Source organism: Danio rerio, chromosome 14, assembly GCF_052040795.2.
Source record: "Danio rerio strain M-AB ecotype USA chromosome 14, GRCz13ab, whole genome shotgun sequence".
Classification (NCBI taxonomy): Eukaryota; Metazoa; Chordata; class Actinopteri; order Cypriniformes; family Danionidae; genus Danio; species Danio rerio.
In genome coordinates this window covers 56,123,748-56,141,242 of record NC_141034.1, presented here as the reverse complement: position 1 = coordinate 56,141,242, position 17,495 = coordinate 56,123,748, and the positions used below count along the sequence as shown (strand labels likewise).

Genomic DNA, 17,495 nt, shown 5'->3' with positions numbered 1-17,495 from the left:
CAGAGGAAACTGGATGAATCAGAAAACAGCACAGTAAGTTGATATGATTTCGTTCGTAAATTTCCCCACCTCTCCTCAGCGCGCTCAATGCGGTCTTAATAAACATAACAATAACATCATACCCAATTAAAACTGGGTAAACAGATCACAAAAGTGTACAAAAAGTAAATAAATAAAAATAACAAATGATTACAGTTCCATACGTTGTGATATTAATTAATCTTCCCATATCTAACTTTATATTAGAAATTAATGTAATTGCGAAACAAATGTGAACACAAATAAGAACAAATGTATTTAAAACAATACCTGGATGAATCAGAAAACAGCACAGTAAGTTGATATGATTTCGGTTGTAAATTTCCCCACCTAACAAATAAATAGCAGTTACAAAGTGTTAGAAGGTCATTCGAAGACACTGTGTCCAGCATACATACTTATACACACATACTCAATCAACTGTGCTCAGTAAAGTGATTAATTTTATCCATCCACATGAAGAAAAGTACTTCCTAGTTAATATAGTACACTCTTATAAACAATACAATTGCATATTTAAAGCTTATTTAAAGTTCTGACAACTTTTAGAACGATTTTCCTTGGAGCACCATTAAAAGCTCACCTCTCCTCAGCGCGCTCAATGCGGTCTGAGAACCCAGCGCGGCAACCGGAAGTGACGTTGCGCGCAAAACAAATATAAAACTATTTTCATTAAACAACACAAATAAAGTAAAAACTAAATTCTAACATATGTCTAAAAAAATTGATGCAAAACAAATGCACGAAAATTAAAAGGAGGGACTATTAGTGAAATGCATTAAATTAATACTCTTATTAACACCCGTCACAAGTAGAAGTTTTAGTGGTAACACTGTGGTTCTGTGGTTAACACTGTGGCCTCACAGCAAGAAAGTCGCTGGTTTGAGTTCTGGCTGGGTCAGTTGGCATTCTGTGTGAAGTTTGCATGTTCTCCCCGTGTTGCCGTGGGTCTCCTCCGGGAGCTCCCGTTTCCCCCACAGTCCAAACACATGCGCTATAAGTCAATTGAAGAAACTAAATTGTCCCTAGTGTATTTCTGTCATGAACACCCTCGGGATTTAATATTGTAGTGACTATTTATATGGCAATGTTGATGTGTTTGGCCTTGGTGGTATAGATCTGCTACACTGCTGCTACTTTGATTATTATGCCATAGCAAGTACCCGAGACCGGTTACTGCCAGTATATACACAGACATGCTGTCTAAGAATATAACACACTGCTGCCGCAAACATAATATACATGTAAACCCCTTAGCAGATCTAACACACGTGGAGCTGGGGTGGAGGAGAGTCTCCGAAAACACATCGCAGCTGAACAGCGTAAAAAAGTGCAGAGCATTTAAGCTGATGAGGAACAAGCTTATCGGCTTGTTAAGTGGTGACGTGTTAGTGACGTATGTAATACCGACCTGATCTCACGAGAAAACGTAAGTATTTTACGTTTTGGCAGTTTAGTGGCTAATTCATACGAGTTCAGTCGTAAGAAATTGTACGATTTTAAAAAGGAGGCGTGGCACCTAACCCCACCCCTAAATGTACGAATTAGATCCTACAAATTCGTACGAATTAGCCACTAAATGAATAAGTTATGATTTGCCGTGAAATTGTGTTGGTAATACTGTTTCCAGGTCCCAGCCGCCACTCATTTGAGTTGGGAAAATATTTGTTTATTCCAGGGTTTTTCAAAGTCTAAGACAGTGGGCCTCCCTTTTGACACAACTTATCCATTGGCGCCCCCCTCCTCCCAAACACACACACACACACACACACACACACACACACACACACACACACACACACACACATATACAGTATATATAAAGACACAGACAGATGTCAGACTGTTAACTCACTTTTATCATCATTTGCATGAAAGTGCAATTATTTACAGAGTAATAACAAGTATTTTAATATAACGTTTTTAAAACTAGGATGATGGATCAATATGAATAGAACAGTTCCAAGAACTGTCCATCCCAGTCAAAACAGTGGAAGTTAGTGGGTCTCATGCTGTCATTAGCCAAAATATTTTTACAAACCACACATAAAGGTCGTGGTTGATCAGCTGGTCCTGTCCACGTAAATCATAAACTCAAATACTGATCATCATATCGTCGTCTTTTGGGTTTAAGCCCTGAACTTGAAGGCTTTTGTGGCGAGGGGGCGTGGCCGAGCGCCGTGGGAACGGAGTGAGGCCACCGCGTAAGTGGATACACCTGCGGTGCGCACCTGCAGATCCCACGGAAGGAGCTCTGGATCATAAAAGGAGGAACAAGGGCAGAGGAAGCCGAGAGAGGACCGGACCCGGACATATTTTACTTTTGCTTTCAGTTTGACGGCAGTCTCCGTGAGGATCTGCCGTCCGTTTGTTTTGGTTTAGACGGAGCTGCCGTCACTGTCATTAATAAATCACTTTAAAACTGCTTCGGTTCTCCGCCTCCTTCCCGGCGGCCAAAGGGCCGTGAACTTCATTACAGCTTTGAATCGGGGTGGGTCTCAGAAACAGACCCATTGTATTAGCAGGCATATAATAAACGTTTAAATATAATAAAAAATACATATAATAATTAAACTTAATAATTATATTTTTATTATATTATATTTTTTCCCGCGCCTCCCCTGACATGCTCTGGCGCCCCCCCGGGGAGGCGCGCCTCACACTTTGAAAACCCCTGGTTTATTCATATCACACATTAAAGTAAATTTTATATAAAGTCATAGTGTACACAACAGTCTCTGGGTTTGCTGCATCACAAATACCAAAAATTTAACAGTTTATAAAAAAAATTTCTGGCCATCGGATATTAGGCATGGATATATATATTGCGATCGTGATTTTTTAAAGTATTACAGCGCTTTGTAAATGTTTATTATTAGCATTTGATAAGTCTCCCTATTCAGTTTCATAGAGCGCTTGGACCCGGAAGCCCCTTCGCATGACATCCTACTTAACAAACAGATTGGCTGCCAAGGTGTCAGCAAACAATCTCCTGCGCCGTGTAGTTAATGATGCAGGAGCAGATTAGTTGACCCATCAGTAGGGCCACACAGAATTTGATTGCGCAGATTTCTGCAGATTTTTAACCCATTATTAATTCAGTTTATTTACTTGAGTAAATGTGTAAATCTGAATTTATTCAGTTTTTATTCAGTAATTTATTACTTTTTATTTAATATATTAAGGTTTTAGTTATGATACTCTGCTGGATACTCCCAAAATAATTCAGCAGAAATCCGCAGATTTTTACCAAAATTCTCCGCAGAACTAGCAAAAAACGTCCACAGATTCCCTCTGGCCCTGCCCATCAGTCTGTGTGCATAGAGTTTCATGGCAGAAATTTCACAAGTGTGTGTGTGTGTGAAAATTAGTGTGTATGGGTGTTTCCTAGTACTGGGTTGCAGCTGGATGTGCACCCAATGTGTGAAGCATATGCTGGAATATGCGAACTCTAAAATTGACACTAAGGCCCCTTTTACACTAACTTTTGCTAAGATTGTGCCCTTTGTCCAAACTACCCCGGAGCTTTCAAGCCCTGAAAATGAAGAGTTTTGGAAACGCTGAAGAGGCTGTTTTGGTTCTAAAACTCTACTGCTCTGTGTCAGTGTGGATGGGGGAAAACGGAGACATCTGAAAACAGAGGCATGGCTGCAGACATCTGATAAGGGCTTTTCCCTCAATATTACATACACAAAGTTCAGTCCTGCATCCTCTCCTGAAGTTCAGACTTCACAAGTTTTATATATGGAAAACAAACTCCAGAGGACACGTCGGGTAAATCTTCAAAGGGAACAGTGTACTTTATAACCACATTCGCATCACCCTGGCTATGGTGTTTTACTTTCTTAACAATAAAATGTAAACATGATATAAGGAACTGCATATTTTCATTTTGATATAAACTTAACAGACACTAAAAATGTCGTGTAGCTGCATATTTATGACCGTCACCTGCACTGTATGCATATTTATAACTAAACGGAGCCTATATGACATAATTGCCTTTTATTTTCATTGAACAATATGAAGCATACCCTGACTCTGAATATAAGTTTTAATGATCAATAATAGCCATTATAAAAGAATATTGTACAACAAACTGATAGGCAAGCAATCAGTCAAATGTGCAGAATCAGTGTACGTGGTTACATACATTAATATTCACTCATTTAATTTCCTGTCTGCTTAGTCCCTCTATTAATCCGGGGACGCCAAAGCGGAATGAACCGCCAACTCATCCAGCAAGTTTTTATGCAGCGGATGCCCTTCCAGCCGCAACCCATCCCTGGGAAACATTCACACACACTCATACACTATGGACAATTTAGCCTACCCAATTCACCTGTACCGCATGTGTTTGGACTGTGGGGGAAACCGGAGCACCCGGAGGAAACCCACGCGAACGCAGGGAGAACATGCAAACTCTACACAGAAACGCCAACTGAGCCGAGGCTCGACCCAGCGACCTTCTTGCTGTGAGGCGACAGCACTACCTACTGCGCCACTGCTTCGCCCCAAAACAATATAACTTTTTAGTATTTATTACTGGTAATTTCGAAATAGATTATGTACATTTTTTTATTTCCACAGGATGTAAAATAAAGTCCTACTGTATGAGTGTTAATAATAGACAGTTAATAAGAACTATTCAATAGCATAAATTTTGACTGAAAGTGTTTTCATCATGACTCCAGTGATATTACAAGCATTAAATATAGCCTAGTTAATGTCACCCAACTTTTAGTTTTCTGTCTTTATGCTATATAATTATATGATACATTTAAGTGATATTAAACGACCTGAGGGAAAACACATTAGCAGTAAATGCAGGAAACCATCCTTTTATTCACAGCAGTCATAGTAGTTTAATTTAATTGTGCAGTGACATTTTATCTCTCCTTATCTCAAATTTAACGTGTATATTTGCTCAATTTGGACCCCTTAAGCATTTATTAATTTCCAACCCCAGAGAGATCAAAAAAAAGCATGAAGAAGGAGGTGTTTCTGTTTTTTTTTTCTGTTTTTTGACTCTTGTAGCAGTAAAAAACGGAAATCAATCACTCAGCGTAGTGATATGGAGCTGGAAAGTGCTCAAAACCTGCCGGAACTACTTTGCCTGTGCACCTATCTGAAAATAATGGACAGTGCCCGTACTATTGATGTTGGAAATATGCATTAGAGACTGTGTTCAAGTGACATTACAAGTTCTTTATGCATTAAATATTGCCTACACACTTTTCACCCAACTTGTATATAGTTTTCAGTCTAATTATACAACACATTTAAGTGATATTAAATGACCTGAGGGAAAACACATTAGCAGTAAATGCAGGAAACCATCCTTTTATTCACAGCAGTCATAGTAGTTTAATTGTGCAGGGACATTTTTAGCTCCTCTTATTGCAAATTTACCGTGTATATTTGTTCATTTTGGAGGCTTTTTTTTCCCATAAGCCTTTATTAATTTCTAACCCCGGAGAAATAGAGGAAAAACTTGAAGAAAGGAGGTTCAGAGTGGTTTCCAGTGCAGGTTTTTCTGATAATGCCCATTCTGATCTTTGACTGCTGTAGCTGTGAACGTTATTTGGAGCTGTAATGCGCTCAGAATCTGCCGGAACTACTTTACGTGTGCATTTATCTGAAAATTACGGCTTGACACTTTAGGAAAATCTACCAATTATGCTTTAGAATAATCATCAGCCAATCAGAATTAAGCAATCTACAGCTCTGTAATATAGAAATAAGTACATGAAATCAAGTCCAAATTTCTGGTGCTACGAATGGAAATTTCCTGTACTATTGATGCGGGAAATATACAGTACTTTAATATGGGCATTAACACCGCGTCTTGTACCGCCGCCGCCGCTTTAAAGGATTAAGAACGTGTTTTTTAGGTATGACTGCAGTTTGTGAATATGCTGCCAGGGGGCACAAAGAGACGTGATGCAAACGGATTGAAATAGCCTATACTGTAGCTGTAGATACTCAATTTGAAATGAAACAAAGCATTAATAATTATACGTAAATAAATCAATAAAGCAGTGTTTTAGCCAAAATATAGAGAGATGTACAGTGATTATTATTTTTTAAGTGATAGGACTAAGACAGTCCATAAATAAGCTATTTCATTTATGTTTTAATTTACAGTTTTAATTTAGCCGGAACTACTTTACCTGTGTGTTTATCTGAAAATACTGGACAGTGCCTGTACTTTTGATGTTGAAAATATGCATTAGAGACTGTGTTCAAGTAATGTTACAAGTGTTTTAGGCATTAAATATTGCCTAGTTACTTTTCACCCAACTTGTATATAGTTTTCAGTCTAATTATACAACACATTTAAGTGGTATTAAATGACCTGAGGGAAAACACATTAGCAGTAAATGCAGGAAACCATCCTTTTATTCACAGCAGTCAAAGTTGTTTAATTTTTGTGCAGTGTTATTTGTAGCTCCCCTTATCTTATATTATCTATGTATATTTGTTCATTTTGAACCCCATAAGCACTTATTAAATCCCAACACTGGAGAGATGCATGAAGAAAGGAGGTTCGCAGTGGTTTCCAGAGCAGTTTTTTCAGGTTTTTGACTGTTGTAGGCTTGTAGCTGTGAAATAACTCAATCTTTCAGTGTAGTGATACACAGCTGTAATGCACTCAAAACCTGCCGGAACTGCTTTAGCTGTGTTTTTATCTGAAAATAATGGAAAGTGTCTGTACTTTTAACGTTGGAGATATGCATTTCTGTTTGCTATCGTCTATTTAAAAAGATTTCAAGTGACATTACAAGTTCTTAATACATTAAATATTGTCTAGGTACGTTTCACACAACTTATGTATAGTTTTCAGCCTAATTATATAATACAATTAAGTGATATTAAATGACCTGAGGGAAAACACATTAGCAGTTATTACAGGAAACCATCATTTTGTTCACAGCAGTCATGGTAGTTTAATTGTAGGGACATTTGTAGCTTCCCTTATCTCAAATTTACTGTGTATATCTGTTCATTTTGGACCCCATAAGCCCTTATTAATTTCCAACCTCGGAGAGATAGAAGGAAAATGTAAGGACAGGAGGTTTGAAGTGGTTTTCAGTGCAGGTTTCTTTGATTTTTGACTGTTGTAGTTGTGAAAATGTAAATCAATCCTTCAGCATGCTGATATGGAGCTGTAATGCACCTTAAAACCTGCCGGAACTACTTTACCTGTGTGCTTATCTGAAAATAATGGACAGTGTCTGTACTTTTGATGTTGGAAATATGCATTAGAGACTGTGTTCAAGTGACATTACAAGTTCTTTAGGCATTAAATATTGCCTAGTTCCCCTTCGGTTGGGGAACTTCAGTGCCATGAATGGGAGGATTCGGATCAGAAGCCGCTTATCTGGAGAGTATTGAACGGGCCAATGAATGAAATTAATTGGCAGCGTAAGCTTGCGCAGGTGTGCGACATCTGCAATCATCTCAGCATATAAGCACACCTGTAGCCAGCAGACGCCATCCTTTTCGCTTCAGATCCTTTCTGAGTGAGTCGATGAGGGTTCCTCTTGCTGATCAGCACTTCAGAGCGAACGAGTGTGTCTCCCGGTCCAGAGTGGGTCTTCGCGGTGGCAGACGGTCGAGCTGGGTTACTCCCTTGCCTGCGGTTCTTTGGGTCCGGTCCTCCAGAGCGGTGCGTATAGTTGCAACTTTCCTAAAAGAGCAACACAGTCGTGCAGCACGTCCTTTTCAGGATGGCGCTCCGACTGTGCGTTTCTGGATGCGGGGGTTTCCTGTCTCCGGATGATGGACACGATCACTGCATTGCATGTTTGGGGGTCCAGCATGTTAATGCGGTGCTCGCGGGCGGTTCATGTCGTCATTGCGATGCCATGACCGTTGCACAGCTAAGATCGCGGCTAACTTTCGCAAGAGAGCGAGCCACCCCAGTTGCCTCCTGCTCTAAAAAAGCAGCGGGCGCTCGGGCAGATCTGAGGGTTTCAGCGGGAGCTAATCCGCCGCCCACGGGCTCGCGGACCTCTCGCTCCTCACGGCGCTCCATCAAAGCTTCGGGTGGTGAGAGTGATCCGTCTAACCAGATGGTAGCTCTCACACTCGCTGACACCGGAGATCAGATGTCCTCCGCGGCATCGGAGGGTGGGCTTTCACTGTCCGACGAAGATCCGGACCCGCTCGCCCCCTCCGGGCAGGTGAGCGCTGTCAAATCGGATCCTGAAGCGGACATGTTAGCCGTGCTTTCCCGGGCTGCTTCGGCCGTGGGGTTGGAGATGGTTTATCCCCCAGCTCCGCGGCCGGACCGACTAGATGGGTGCTACGTAGAGGACCAGAAGGCGAAGCCTTCGAAGCCTCTCGTCCCCTTCTTCCCGGAAGTGCACAGTAGGCTCACGCAGTCCTGGAGGGCACCTTTCTCTGCCCGTGCTGCGAGTGCCTCCGCCCTCACCGCCCTTGACGGCGGAGCTGCCAGGGGGTATGAGGCGATCCCGTCAGTGGAGCGCGCTATCGCGGTCAATCTTTGTCCGCGCGGCGCCTCTACGTGGCGGGGTTTGCCCCGCCTCCCGTCCAAAGCCTGTAGGTTGTCTGCCTCCCTCGGAGCCAGAGCTTATAAGGCTGCGGGCCAGGCTGCTTCTGCTTTGCACGCGATGGCCACCTACCAGCGCTACCAAGCGCAGGCGCTGGCCGAGCTGCACGAGGGCGGGTCCAACCCAAGCTTATTACATGAGCTGCGCACCGCGACCGACTATGCTCTTCGGACTACTAAGTCCGCCGCGTGTGCGCTGGGGAGGACGATGTCCACACTTGTGGTTCAGGAACGCCACCTCTGGCTAAACCTGGCCGATATGCGCGACGTTGACAAAGTTCGCTTTCTTGACTCGCCCATATCCCAGGCTGGCCTGTTCGGCGACACCGTCGGTGAATTCACCCAGGAATTCAAGGCGGTGAAAGAGCAGTCGGATGCGATGGGCAATGTCATCTATCGGCGTGGCCGTAAGCCCGCTCCGCCCGCCGAGCCATCCACCTCCGCTGTTCCTCGCCGAGGGCGCCCGCCAACGAGTGCTGCCCCGCCCCCGCCTGCGCCTCCGGCCAAGCGGGCGCGGCATTCACCTCAAAAGCAGGCAGCCCCTCCTGCCCAGGGCGCCGTTAAGTCCGGTAAACGGACCGCGAAGCGTCCCTGAGACAGGCCATCCGGAGAAGAGGAAACTTGCTCTTTCCCCGCTGGAGGGCGGGGCCCCGATAACAACGGTACTTTTCAGTGCCACCAAAACATCAGTAAAAGAGCACTTTTTCCCTTCCCCGGATGTGACTGCACGAGTTCTGCCAGTCCGGGACGCGCTGCCTTCCGGCTCGCAGACTCTACGTGCTTCGCCAGTGGCTCACGAGCGCTGGGGGGACGGTCTCCCTTCCCTCAGCCCTCCAGCCCCCTCTCCGGAGTCAGGGTGCGGAGCCAGAGCGAATCGCTCTCCTCCAGCTTTTCCGCGGGACCCTCGTGCTTCCCGGATCAGCACACCCACTCCGCGCTGCCCCACCGCTGGTACGTCAGCGATTGTAGCGATGACTCCATTAGCGAGGGCTCTGCCTGCCTGGTTAGCGCGGGCCAGCCCCTCGCGGTGGCTCATACGCACAATCAGACTCGGTTACGCGATTCAGTTCGCGAAACGGCCCCCCAAGTTTACGGGCGTGTATTTCTCCAGGGTCAACCCCCTGTCCGCCCCTGTCTTGCGAGAGGAGATTGCTGCCCTCCTGGCGAAGGGTGCAATCGAGCCGGTTCCTCCAGCCGAGATGGAGAGTGGGTTTTACAGCCCATACTTCATCGTACCCAAAAAGAGCGGTGGGTCACGGCCAATCCTAGATCTGCGCGTTTTGAACCGCTGTCTGCACAAGCTGCCGTTCAGAATGCTCACGCAGAGGCGCATTCTCCAATGCGTTCGTCCTCGGGATTGGTTTGCAGCCATAGACCTGAAGGACGCGTATTTCCATGTCTCCATTCTTCCACGCCACCGCCAATTTCTGCGGTTTGCGTTCGAGGGTCGAGCGTGGCAGTACAAGGTCCTCCCCTTCGGGCTCTCTCTGTCTCCGCGGGTCTTCACCAAACTCGCGGAGGGTGCCCTAGCGCCCCTTCGGCTCGCGGGCATTCGCATACTCGGTTATCTCGACGACTGGCTGATTTTAGCCCACTCGCGGGAGCAATTGATTATGCACAGGGACGAGGTGCTTCGGCATCTCCGCCTACTGGGGCTTCAGGTCAACCGAGAAAAGAGCAAACTCGCCCCCGTGCAGAGGATTTCTTTTCTCGGGATGGAGCTGGACTCGATCACCATGGTAGCGCACCTCTCCGAGGAACGCGCTCGCCTGTTGCTGAACTGTCTGAGGGAGCTCGACAGCAAACTAGTGGTCCCACTGAAGTTCTTTCAGAGGCTCCTGGGGCATATGGCATCCGCAGCCGCCGTCACGCCGCTCGGGTTGCTCCATATGAGACCACTTCAGCACTGGCTTCACGATCGGGTCCCCAGACGCGCATGGCACGCGGGCACACACCGGGTCTCGGTTACTGCGCTGTGTCGCCGCGCCCTCAGCCCTTGGAACGACCCCTCGTTCCTACAGGCCGGTGTGCCTCTAGGACAGGCGTCCAGCCATGTTGTTGTTTCAACAGACGCTTCCAACACGGGTTGGGGGGCCGTGTGTCGCGGGCATGCGGCTGCAGGCCTCTGGAAGGGTGCCCAGCTGCATTGGCATATCAATCGCCTAGAGCTGTTGGCAGTGTTCCTCGCTCTCCACCGCTTTTTACCGGTGCTGGAGCGGCAACACGTGCTGGTCAGGACGGACAGTACGGCGGCGGCGGCGTATATCAACCGCATGGGGGGTATGCGCTCTCGCCGCATGTCTCAGCTCGCCCGCCGTCTGCTCCTCTGGAGTCACCCGCGGCTGAAACCGCTGCGCGCCATTCACGTCCCAGGCACGCTCAATCGTGCAGCCGATGCGCTCTCACGACAGCTGTTACGCCCTGGAGAATGGAGACTCCACCCCGAGTCTGTTCAGCTGATATGGGCGCGATTCGGGGAGGCCCAGATCGATCTGTTTGCTTCCCCCGAGAACGCTCACTGCCAGTTGTTTTTTTCCCTGACCGAGGGCTCTCTCGGCACGGATGCACTGGCCCACAGCTGGCCTCGGGGCATGCGCAAGTATGCGTTTCCCCCAGTGAGCCTGCTCGCGCAGTTTCTGTGCAAGGTCAGGGAGGACGAGGAACAGGTTCGGCTAGTTGCGCCCCTTTGGCCCAACCGGACCTGGATATCAGAGCTCTCACTCCTCGCGACGGCCCTCCCCTGGCGGATCCCTTTGAGAGAGGACCTACTCTCTCAGGGACAGGGCACCATCTGGCACCCTCGCCCCGATCTTTGGAACCTCCACGTGTGGTCCCTAGACGCGAGGAAGACTTAGGTAACCTACCGACTGCGGTGGTTAATACCATCACTCAGGCTAGAGCCCCCTCCACGAGGCGCGCCTACGCCCTGAAGTGGAGTCTATTCACTGAATGGTGCGTCTCTCGCAGAGAAGACCCCCGAAATTGCCAGATTAGTGTTGTGCTCTCTTTCCTTCAAGAGAAGTTGGACAGCAGGCTGTCGCCCTCCACTCTCAAGGTTTACGTGGCCGCCATCTCCGCTTATCATAGCGCGGTAGCTGGCGGCACCGTGGGAAAGCATAACCTGGTCATCCAGTTCCTTAGGGGTGCTAGGCGAATTAATCCATCTCGCCCCCCTCTCATGCCCTCTTGGGATCTCGCCCTCGTTCTCACGAGTCTGCGATCCGATCCCTTTGAGCCACTCGAATCAGTATCTCTAAGATTTCTGTCCCTGAAGACAGCTCTGCTGGTTGCGTTGGCCTCCATCAAGAGGGTCGGGGACCTGGAGGCATTTTCGGTCAGTGACTCGTGCCTGGAATTCGGGCCGGATTACTCTCACGTTATCCTGAGACCCCACCCCGGTTATGTGCCCAAGGTTCCTACCACCCCCTTTAGAGATCAGGTAGTGAACCTGCAAGCGCTGCCCCCGGAGGAGGCAGACCCAGCCCTTTCTTTACTTTGTCCAGTTCGCGCTCTGCGCATTTATGTGGACCGTACTCAGAATTTTAGATCATCTGAGCAGCTCTTTGTCTGTTATGGCGGTCGGCAGCAGGGAAGTGCCGTATCGAAACAAAGATTATCCCACTGGATTGTGGATGCCATTTCACTCGCTTATTCGAGTCGAGGTCAGCCGTGTCCCCCGGGAGTACGTGCACACTCCACTCGGAGCGTTGCATCCTCTTGGGCGCGTGCACGCGGCGCCTCTCTAACAGACATCTGTAGAGCTGCGGGCTGGGCGACACCCAACACATTTGCAAGGTTTTACAATCTGCGAGTGGAGCCGGTTTCCTCAAGGGTATTAGGTAACCCTTTGGTGATTGAGGAGACAACTCGGTAGGGTGTTGAAACACGCTTGCTGCGCCATTCTCCCTAACACGGAGGTATGTGCGCCTTTTTTATCTGTCAGTAAAGTTCCCCGTCAGGTGAGCCCTGCAGATTCCTCCGTGGCCCCCAGCACTGACTCAGCGGAGGAGTCACTTGCTGGCCCACTACGTTGTAGGTCTGCCCGCTGGTCAGCCCGCGTTTTGGGTATAGGTGCCTGCTATGCGTGATCCCCACTAGGCGATCCCATATGCTTATTCTGCCACGGTTAAGTCCCCCCCCTGGGCGGACCCGTGTCTTCCCTCTCCGCTAACCACTCTTTGCTATGCGTACTCCCCCTTTTTAGGGCTAGTCCATAGGTAAATTCTGCCATCTATCCCCCCCTTGGGTAACGGATGGCCTCCGCAGCGTCCTCCCTATCGGGATTGCACGCTTCCCAACGTACTGTCGTATTTTCCTAGAATTATCTAGATGCTCACGACTTCCCAAAAAAATATATCTAAATCCGTAAAACTTCTGTTGAAGTAGGATAAATTAGGGCCAGGGACACGTTGGAGGACCGCGCCCCCCATGATGTGGGTGCGTCACGCTTGCTTGACTATCTCCTCATCGGGGGTGTTGGTAAGGTGCAGTCATTATGGCGCTTTCCATATTCTCCCATTCATGGCACTGAAGTTCCCCAACCGAAGGGGAACGTTCGAGGTTACAGAAGTAACCCTTCGTTCCCCGAGGAGGGGAACGGAAGTGCCATATTCCGTCGCCATAATGACTGTCCCTTAGCTGTTTGAAAGTCTCTTCAGCTTAAAAGGATGGCGTCTGCTGGCTTCAGGTGTGCTTATATGCTGAGATGATTGCAGATGTCGCACACCTGCGCAAGCTTACGCTGCCAATTAATTTCATTCATTGGCCCGTTCAATACTCTCCAGATAAGCGGCTTCTGATCCGAATCCTCCCATTCATGGCACTTCCGTTCCCCTCCTCGGGGAACGAAGGGTTACTTCTGTAACCTCGAACGTTACTTTTCACCCAACTTGTATATAGTTTTCAGTCTAATTATTTAACACAGTTAAGTAATATTAAATGACCTGAGGGAAAACACATTAGCAGTAAATGCAGGAAACCATCCTTTAATTCACAGCAGTCATAGTAGTTTAATTTAATTGTGCAGTGACATTTTATCTCTCCTTATCTCAAATTTAACGTGTATATTTGCTCATTTTGGACCCCTTAAGCATTTATTAATTTCCAACCCCAGAGAGATAAAAGAAAAACAAGAAGAAGGGGCTTCACAGTGGTTTCCGGTGCAGATTTTTCAGATTTTTGACTGTTGTAGCTGTAAAAAATGGAAATCAATCACTCAGCGTAGTGATATGGAGCTGGAAAGTGCTCAAAACCTGCCGGAACTACTTTACCTGTGCATTTGTCTGAAAATAATGGACAGTGCCTGCACTACTGATGTTGGAAATATGTATTTCTATTTGCTGTTGTCTATTTAAAGACTGTTTTTAAGTGACATTACAAGTTCTTTATGCATCAAATATTGCCTAGTTACTTTTCACCCAACTTGTATATAGTTTTCAGTCTGATTATTTAACACAATTAAGTGATATTAAATGACCTGAGGGAAAACACATTAGCAGTAAATGCAGGAAACCATCCTTTTATTCACAGCAGTCATAGTAGTTTAATTTAATTGTGCAGGGACATTTTATCTCCCCCTATCTCAAATTTAACGTGTATATTTGCTCATTTTGGACCCCTTAAGCATTTATTAATTTACAATCCCAGAGAGATAAAAGAAAAACATGAAGAAGGGGCTTCACAGTGGTTTCCGGTGCAGATTTTTCTGTTTTTTGACTCTTGTAGCTGTAAAAAAAACGGAAATCAATCACTCAGCGTAGTGATTTGGAGCTGGAAAGTGCTCAAAACCTGCCGGAACTACTTTACCTGTGCACCTATCTGAAAATATTGGACAGTGCCCGTACTGTTGATGTTGAAAATATGCATTAGAGACTGTTCAAGTGACATTACAAGTTCTTTAGGCATTACATATTGCCTAGTTACTTTTCACCCAACTTGTATATAGTTTTCCGTCTGATTATTTAACACATTTAAGTGATATTAAATGACCTGAGGGAAACACATTAGCAGTAAATGCAGGAAACCATCCTTTTATTCACAGCAGTCATAGTAGTTTAATTTAATTGTAGGGACATTTGTAGCTTCCCTTATCTCAAATTTACCGTGTATATTTGTTTATTTTGGACCCCATAAGCAGTTATTAATTCCCAACTGCAAAGAGATAGAAGGAAAACATGAAGAAAGGAGATTCGCTGTGGTTTCTGGTGGAGGTTTTTCTCCTTTTTTTGACAGTTGTAGCTGTGAAATAACTCAATCATTCAGCATAGTATTACACAGCTGTAATGCACTCAAAACCTGCCGGAACTACTTTATCTGTGCATTTGTCTGAAAATAATGGACAGTTTCTGTACTAATTATGTTGGAAATATGTATTTTTATTTGCTATTGTCTATTTAAAGACGGTTTTCAAGTGACATTACAAGTTCTTTATGCATTAAATATTGCCTACACACTTTTCACCCAACTTGTATATAGTTTTCAGTCTGATTATGCAACACATTTAAGTGATATTAAATGACCTGAGGGAAAACACATTAGCAGTAAATGCAAGAAACCATCCTTTTATTCACAGCAGTCATAGTAGTTTAATTTAATTGTGCAGTGACATTTTATCTCTCCTTATCTCAAATTTAACGTGTATATTTGCTCATTTTGAACCCCTTAAGCATGTATTAATTTCCAATCCCAGAGAGATAAAAGAAAAACATGAAGAAGGGGGTTCACAGTGGTTTCCGGTGCAGATTTTTCAGATTTTTGACTGTTGTAGCTGTAAAAAACGGAAATCAATCACTCAGCGTAGTGATATGGAGCTGGAAAGTGCTCAAAACCTGCCGGAACTACTTTACCTGTGCACCTATCTAAAAATAATGGACAGTGCCCGTACTATTGATGTTGGAAATATGCATTAGAGACTGTGTTCAAGTGACATTACAAGTGTTTTAGGCATTAAATATTGCCTAGTTACGTTTTACCTAACTTATATATAGTTTTCAGTCTAATTATGCAACACAATTAAGTGGTATTAAATGACCTGAGGGAAAACACATTAGCAGTAAATGCAGGAAACCATCCTTTTATTCACAGCAGTCATAGTAGTTTAATTTAATTGTGCAGGGACATTTGTAGCTTCCCTTATCTCAAATTTACCGTGTATATTTGCTCATTTTGGACCCCATAAGCCCTTATTAATTTCCAACCCCGGAGAGATAGAAGAAAAACATGAAGAAAGGAGGTTCGCTGTGGTTTCCGGTGCAGGTTTTTCTGATAATGCTTATGCTGAGCGAGCTTCTGGACGTGGCTCCTGCGGTGGCTTTATTCCCTTCTCGTATTCCCGACTCTCCTACTGATTAATCCTGACACAGGTCACACAACACAGCCACGGTGTCCCGCCACGGATGACTTTTAGTTGTGTTCCCAATCAAAAAACAACACGCTTCGGCGTCTCAAATCCTGTCAGATGGAGAGCTGGTGACCATCCTGCTCCATTTATCACCATACAAAGACACGCACGGACAACTGCAGGCCCCCAAAATTACATCTGAGACTTCATCCCGATTCATCAAAACGTGACTTGCGACTGCAGGAGGGATAAATCATAATTTACAGACGGCTGCAGGTAGAGGAGTGTGTTCCTGGAGCAGCGGGAGACAGAAAGAGAAACAGCAGAGCTTTGATAAATGACTCGGTGTGTATGTGTGTGTGTGTTTGAACACAGTCCGTCGCTGCTTTACACTGATCCTCAGGACAGGCCACTATAAAGGACGGGACGCTCTACTTTGTGTAATACAGCGAGTGTGTGTGATGCTGTGTGAATGCTGATGAAGCTCAACTCTTTCTGTTGTGCCAGTAGACTGGAAGAATATTTCCAAAGTCACTGGAAAAAAATGCCTCACAGCAAGAAGGTCGCTGGTTTGAGTTCCGGCTGTGTCACTAGGCATTTCTGTGTGGAGTTTGCATGTTCTCCCCGTGTTGGCATGTGTAGAAGTCCATCTATTAGCCCAATGACTGAACTAACAGCATGGTCGAAGGTTAAAGAGCCCATATTATACATGAAATAGGGTCATATCTTGGTTGTAAGGGTCTCCAACAACAGTCTAATACGCATGCAAGGTCAAAAAACACTTTCATGGTCTTATAATCTGCATTTATTTTTACCTAATTATCTCAGCGACTCCTGTATGAATCGTTCAGTGATTCATTTGTTCCCAAACCCCTCCTTAGCGCGAAGCTAATCTGCGCTGATTGGACTGATGACAGTCTGTTGCGATTGGTCGACTGCCTTCAGTCAGAGAGTGAAATGCACAACAGCTAATCAGCAATATAAAAGTAATCACAGTTTATACACACTCGATAGTGTAGGCGTAGATTTTAGCTGCCAGTGGGTCAATGTAAATACAGACGATGGACTTGAAAATTCAGACGACTAACTATTTTATTGAGCAAAAACTCCAAAAACTGTCGAGGAGATCTTCTAGCTTGTCTCACTCTGCTCTTTTTACAGACACAAACACACACACACACACATTTCCCCTTGTCCATGCACACACACACCTCCCGGCGACAACGCGCACGCACACACACACAAACACACTACCCTTGTCCACGGAGCTCCGTAAACAAAGCAGCACGCGTCGCGTTTTTAACGTGGCTTTGCACACGGCATGAGAATATATCGAGTTAAGCTTATTGACCTTATTCTAAAATGCGGAAGTGCGCCTGTTTTCGCGATTGTCTTAGAACTTCCGATTCATTCGCCTATGGGAAAAATGACTAGGAATAATAAACGCCAGAAAACGGTCAAGCTACTTGCTCTACAAACAAATGTTTGCATGACTATACAGACCAAGTAGAATAATATAACAAGGAAATATCAAATTGC

The 17,495-nt window shown here is 45.6% G+C and overlaps 1 protein-coding gene and 1 long non-coding RNA gene across 8 annotated transcripts in view; one reads left to right on the top strand and one right to left on the bottom strand.

The window, feature by feature from the left end:
- The window catches only part of unc5a (unc-5 netrin receptor A), a 716,311-nt gene that overhangs the window by 361,716 nt on the left and 337,100 nt on the right, over positions 1-17,495 (top strand). The gene's annotated exons all lie outside the window — the stretch shown is intronic.
- On the bottom strand, positions 4,726-16,036 carry LOC147840944 (uncharacterized). Its single transcript, XR_015508063.1, has 3 exons — positions 14,968-16,036; positions 13,495-14,808; positions 4,726-7,365 (listed from the first exon to the last, which is right to left on the bottom strand). It is a non-coding gene; the product is annotated as an uncharacterized LOC147840944 (long non-coding RNA).